This window comes from Gopherus evgoodei, unplaced genomic scaffold, assembly GCF_007399415.2.
Source record: "Gopherus evgoodei ecotype Sinaloan lineage unplaced genomic scaffold, rGopEvg1_v1.p scaffold_32_arrow_ctg1, whole genome shotgun sequence".
Classification (NCBI taxonomy): Eukaryota; Metazoa; Chordata; order Testudines; family Testudinidae; genus Gopherus; species Gopherus evgoodei.
In genome coordinates this window covers 1,183,724-1,190,548 of record NW_022059994.1, presented here as the reverse complement: position 1 = coordinate 1,190,548, position 6,825 = coordinate 1,183,724, and the positions used below count along the sequence as shown (strand labels likewise).

The following is a 6,825-nucleotide window of genomic DNA, read 5'->3' as shown; positions in this document are numbered from 1 at the left end:
AGTACAGCTGTATAGGGCCAGCGCTGCAGAGTGGCCACACTTACAGCAACCAGCGCTGCAAGTGGTGTTAGATGTGGCCACACTGCAGCGCTGTTGGGCGGCTTCAAGGGGGGTTCCGGGAATGCGAGAGCAAACCGGGAAAGGAGACCAGCTTCGCCGCGGTTTGCTCTCGCGTTCCCCGAACCACCCTGCAAACCGCAGGGAAGGAGACCTGCTTGCTCGGGGTTCCGGGAACGCGAGAGCAAACCGGGAAAGGAGACCAGCTTCGCCGCGGTTTGCTCTCGCGTTCCCCGAACCACCCTGCAAACCGCCGGGAAGGAGACCTGCTTGCTCGGGGTTCCGGGAACGAGAGAGCAAACCGGAAAAGGAGACCAGCTTCGCCGCGGTTTGCTCTCGCTCCCCGAACCACCCTGCAAACCGCAGGGAAGGAGACCTGCTTGCTCGGGGTTCCGGGAACGAGAGAGCAAACCGGGAAAGGAGACCAGCTTCGCCGCGGTTTGCTCTCGCGTTCCCGGAGCCACCCAGCAAACCGCAGGGAAGGAGACCTGCTTGCTCGGGGTTCCGGGAACGAGAGAGCAAACCGGGAAAGGAGACCAGCTTCGCCGCGGTTTGCTCTCGCGTTCCCCGAACCACCCTGCAAACCGCAGGGAAGGAGACCTGCTTGCTCGGGGTTCCGGGAACGAGAGAGCAAACCGGGAAAGGAGACCAGCTTCGCCGCGATTTGCTCTCGCGTTCCCGGAGCCACCCAGCAAACCGCAGGGAAGGAGACCTGCTTGCTCGGGGTTCCGGGAACGAGAGAGCAAACCGGGAAAGGAGACCAGCTTCGCCGCGGTTTGCTCTCGCGTTCCCCGAACCACCCTGCAAACCGCAGGGAAGGAGACCTGCTTGCTCGGGGTTCCGGGAACGAGAGAGCAAACCGGGAAAGGAGACCAGCTTGATTACCAGAGGCTTCCTCCTTCCACGGAGGTCAAGAAAAGCACTGGTAAGTGTCTACATTGGATTACCAGCGCTGGATCACCAGCGCTGGATCCTCTACACCCGAGACAAAACGGGAGTACAGCCATCGCTGCAAACAGGGAGTTGCAGCGCTGGTGGTGCCCTGCAGATGTGTACACCTTCAAAGTTGCAGCGCTGTAACTCCCTCACCAGCGCTGCAACTTTCTGATGTAGACAAGCCCTGAGAGAAGGCAGATACGCCTCGTAACTCAGCAAGGTATGCAGGGACATGCCTATGGACGGAACTCTAAAGTTTTTCTGTGCCATGTGCTGGACAGCTTTTCTTTGGGACCAAGAAAACAGAGACCCCCTGGCAAGAGACTATAAACCAGGGGTCTCAAACACGTGGCCCGCCAGGTTATTTTCTGCGGCCCATGAGCTCCTTCCATCCCCCTACCCCCACCTGTCCCCAATGTTTAGCTAGAGCAACTCTGGCCCGGCACACACCGGGGGCAGGGCAGGGTCCCTGCCTTCCCTGACCCCCTGTGGCTCCAGGAAGCAGAAAGAACATGAGGGAGAAGAGGCGCAAGGGTTTGTGTTGATGTTGCTTCAGGCACTGCCCCCAGCAGCTCCCATTGGCCACGGTTCCCCATTCCTGGCCAATGGGAGATGCTGGGGGCGGTGCCTGAAGCGACAGCGGCACATACCACTGTGCCCTTGCTCCCCCACATCCCAGCTGCTTCCAGGAGGGAGTAGGGGCAGGGCAGGCAGGCAGGGAGCCTGCCCTGCTCCTGGTGTGCGCTGGGCCAGAGCCTGACCCCCAAACTCCTCCTGCCGTTAAACCCCTTGCCCTGAGCCCCTTGCCGCACCCTGCACCCCGACCCCCATCACATGCCTCCTGCACTCCAACCCACTGTCCTGAGTCCCCTGCTGCACCCCAACCCACTGCCGTACCCTGCACCCCTCCTGCACCCCAACCCCCTGCCCTGAGCCCCCTGCTGCACCCTGCACCCCTCCCGCACCCCAACCACCTTCCCTGAGCCCCGTCGTATACCCCGCACCCCTCCAGCACCCCAACCCACTGCCCTGAATCCACTGTCGCACCCCTCCTGCACCCTGATACCCTGCCTGACCCCTTGCCACACCAATTACCCCTCCCGCACCCACACAGCAATCCCTGCCCTGAGCCCCCTGCTGCATCCCTACTGCACCCTGACTCCCTACCCTGACCCCCTGCTGCACCACTCATCCCTCCTGCACCCCAACTCCCTGTCCTGAGCCCGACACACCCCTCCTACACTCCCTGGGGGCAGGGAGAGGGTAAAGTTGGGGTGGGGATTTTGGGGAAGGGGTTGGAATGGAGGCAGGGAAGGGGTGGGAAGAGGGGCAGGGCCGGGGCCTTGTGGAAGGGGTGGAGTGGGGGTGGGGCAGAGGGCAGTTGCAGGGACGTGACAGTAGGCGGCCCTCAGGCCAATGCACTAGTCCTCATGTGGCCTTTGTGGTCATTTGAGTTTGAGACCCTGCTATCAACGGCTGCTGCAGCTCTTCCATTTTGTCTTCAATCCTGCTTCTTGCCTCTTGACGAACTTTGCTACAAACTGAAGCTCTGAACAAAAGATTGAACGCCCATGCCAGCAGAGGATGTGCTCCAGAGACTTGATTTAAACCTGCAGTTTATTCTATCACTGCTACAAGCCTGAACCAAGAACTTTGTCATTACTGTATGTAATTGATTCCATTTAACCAATTCTAGCTCTCATCTCTATCTTTTTCCTTTTATGAATAAACCTTTAGATTTTAGATTCTAAAGGACTGGCAACAACAGGATTTGTGGGTAAGATCTGATTTGTATATTGACCTGAGTCTGGGGCTTGATCCTTTGGGATCGAGAACCTTTTTTAATTTTACTGGAGTATTGGTTTTCATAACCATTTGTCCCCATAACGAGTGGCACTGGAGGTGATACCAGGAAACTGGAGTGTCTAAGGAAATTGCTTGTGTGACTTGTGGTTAGCCCGTGGGGTAAAACCAAAGTCTTCTCTGTTTGGCTGGTTTGGTTTGCCACGGTGTGCAAAGGAATCCCACCTTGGGCTGTAACTGCCCTGCTTTAAGCAATTTGTATTGAATTGGCACCCTCAGTTGGGTCCCACCAAAAGCAGCATCGTTACAGGGGGCACCCCAGCTGGGGACTCCTACCATGCGCCAGGTTCCAGCTGCTAGTCCTGGCCCGGCCTCAGGTGCGATGGGTCTCTCTACTCCCCTGCAGGGGCCACTCCCGAAGCCAGCTCAGACCCACCTCCGTGAACCTCTCCTGGCTGCAAGAAGCTCTGGGGCTGCTGGCTGGGAGCCCAGCTCTGAAGGCAGTGCACAAGTGGGGGTGGCTGTCAGCCCCTGACCAGGGCAGAGAGGCCGTGGCCCCAACTGTCAGTCCCCAGCTAGGGTGGAAGGCTGCTGGGAACACCCAAACGTATGGTAACCCCTGCCTCACACCCTGCAATAAGGCTGTATAGAATATGTGACACACTTTTAGATATTATTGATACCTATATTATAAAAATACCCTGTAAGATATGTGGAAAAGTTACAATTTGCTAAATATGATAAAAGCAGCAAAGAGTCCTGTGGCACCTTATAGACTAACAGACGTATTGGAGCATGAGCTTTCGTGGGTGAATATCCACTCCATTGGATGCATCCGACGAAGAGGGTATTCACCAACGAAAGCTCATGCTCCAATACATCTGTTAGTCTATAAGGTGCCACAGGACTCTTTGCTGCTTTTAGAGATCTAGACTAACACGGCTACCCCTCTGATATCTAATTATGATAGTCATTTTTATATGTTTGTGTTGTCTTTGTATCGTGAGTTAGGAATATGTGTGATGTATCTGCAAAAAGAACAGGAGTACCTGTGGCACCTTAGAGACTAACAAATTTATTTGAGCATAAGCTTTCATGGGCTACAGCCCACTTCTTTGGATGCATCTGTATTTCAAACTTGTGTATCTGGGTGACACTCCCAGACAGATTGGTAGCAGCACTGCCTACCCTGTTCCATGGCCCATCACGGGCCATCAGCTGCACAGTGAACCCATTGACAGAAACCAGGTGCTGCACTGTGTCAGTCAGCAAGACATGTAGGGGCATGCCTATGGAAGAGAACTCTAAGGCTTTTCAATGTGCTTTGAAGCTTGTGTTGGGGACACAGGAAGTACAAGCCACAAGACAAAAACAATTAAAAAAGCAGCTGCATCATCTCCATTTTCTCTTCAATAATACTGCTTCCTACCTCTGGAACAACTCTACAAACTGAAGCTCTGAACAAAGGACTGAATGACTTATCCAAGCTGTGGATGTTTTTCAGAGGGATTCTCAAGACAGCAAACTCACCAATACCTGATATACGGACTTTGAACTCTTATGTATGTACCTGATTGTTTACCATTTAACAACTCTTCTTGTTCTTTCTTTTTCTTTTATAATAAACCTTTTAGTTTTAGACACTAAGGGATTGGCTGGCAGCCTGGTATTTTGGGTAAGATCCAAACTAATACTGACCTGGCAATGTGGCTGACCCTTTGGGGTTCAGAAGAACATTTTCTATAGTGAGCAAAGTTTCAAATAACTTCTCATTGTACTGGATCTAGGTGCTGATTGGGAGCCAGATAACTGGAATGCAATAAGGGGGCTATGTGATTTCTTTTCTTTTTTCCCAGCTTCTTGCTAACCAGTGGGGGGGATCAGGAGCACAGTTTGTGACTGGTTGGTGAGTCTAACTTCAGTGTTATCCACCAGTTATGGAAGAATCTGCTGTCCTTTTGCAGCCTGCCCTGACCATGGCATTTTCAGTGTGGGCTGCCCCAGGCACCTTGGATCAGAAAGTTAAAATGTTCCCTTTGGTTTTTCAGTTTGAAACAACTTTGTCTCAAAGTGTATTTTACATGACATTATCGATCATAATATATAATGAAAAAGTCAAAATCAGAATAGAACTCTACAATTTTATTTAAATGAAATGTTTCAAGTCACCCCAAATTATTAATTTGTGTTTAGTATTGCAGGATTTTTTTTTTCATTCTGATTGAGTACAAAAAATAAAAATGGAACTTCTCACAAAAAGGACATTCTGGTTCCTGACCCGCTCCAATGCAAAGCACCAGCTCCTTCTACATCTTACTAGACATCCAGCACCCTAGCCACACAGACAGAAACATCTAAAGACCCGTGACTGAAGTTCTGTGCCCACGTCCCTAGCTACTCCATCAGTGAGACAGCCATGGAATCCTTTCCAGTAACTACACTGTGTGCAGATCTGGTCACCCCTGAGCAAAAGATATTTATTTGAATTGGAAAACATACAGAAAAGAGCAACAAAAATTGGGCAAAAAAATGATGAGGGGTATGGAATGTCTTCCATATTTTTTTTTCCATTTGAACAATTAGTATGCCTGTTTTACAAGTTTTAGAAAAAGAATTCCAGGATTTTGCCTCCTGTGTGTTTTCCATATGCAGAGCAGTTAATAAGACTGGGACTTTTCAGCTCGGAAAAGTGATTACTGAGGGAGGATTTGATAAAGGTCTATAAAATCATGACTGGCATAGAGACAGTAAATAAGGAAGTGTTATTTATTCCTTCTGGTAACGCAAGAACTAGGGGTCACCCAAGGAAATTACTAGGCAACAGGTTTAAAACAAATAAAAGGAAGTATTTTTTTTCACACAACACACAGTCAACATGTGGAACTCTTTGCCAGAGGATGCTGTGAAGGTCAAGGCTATAATGGGGTTCAGAAAAGAACTAGATAAGTACATGGAGAATAGGTCCACCATGGCTATTAACCAGGATGGGCTGGGATGGTGTTCTAGCCTCTGTTTGCCAGAAGCTAAGCATAGTTCTTAATTGATTTGATTCCCCAGTGAAATAAATAGAAATAGTCTCAGTCACTTCAAAGAGTTTGGATCAATCCCTAAGTGACTTGGTCAGTCACCCAGAGTGAAATTGACTTCACTCCAGCAACCGGGTTCTCTGCAGATAAAGCACAGCGGGTTAGGAAGGTGAAAGGAGGCAACCTAGTGTCAGAGGATGTGGAAAAAGCTAATGAACTCAATGCTTTTTTTTGCCTCTGTTTTCATGAACAAGGTCAGCTCCCAGACCGCTGCACTGGGCAGCACAGTATGGGGAGAAGGTGACCAGCCCTCTGTGGAGAAAGAAGTGATTCAAGACTATTTAGAAAAGCTCGACAAGCACAAGTCCATGCGGCCGGATGCACCTGTCAAAGTCAGACTCAGGACTCATAATTTGTCAGACCACTCTGTTTATTAGCAAAAGCACTCTGCTAATACACTCAGATAATGTGAGTGCCATGCAAGGCCCAAACTACCTTATTTATACAGATAAAAAGGGCATGAACTTAACAAGATGACAAAGGGAGCAGAACTGATACGTTTACCTGGGGCTAGAGACACACATCTTATTTCCTTATTAACTCTTACTGATCTCTTGTTAATGTCCCACCATCAGCTTAAGTGGACCCATTGCTCAATACCTTAATGTTTCTCTTCCTGTCAACTTTAACTCAACATTCCTCATTCCTGCTTAAAGGAACAAACAGCATTTCTTTAATCCATTCTACTTTTACAATATAATTCATTCTACTTTCACACACCACAACCAAGAGTGCTAAAGCAGTTGGCGGATGTGATTGCAGAGCCATTGGCCAGTATCTTTGAAAACTCATGGTGATCGGGGGAGGTCCTGGATGACTGGAAAAAGGCTAATGTAGTGCCCATCTTTTAAAAAAGGAAGAAGGAGGATCTGGGGAACTATGTCTCACCTCAGTCCCTGCAAAAATCATGGAGCAGGTCCTCAAGGAATCAATTCTGAAGCAC

At 49.8% G+C, this 6,825-nt stretch overlaps 1 protein-coding gene across 1 annotated transcript in view; it reads right to left on the bottom strand.

Annotated features, from left to right (window-relative positions):
• Nucleotides 1-6,825, bottom strand: part of LOC115640848 (zinc finger protein RFP-like) — a 1,004,025-nt gene that overhangs the window by 913,307 nt on the left and 83,893 nt on the right. The gene's annotated exons all lie outside the window — the stretch shown is intronic.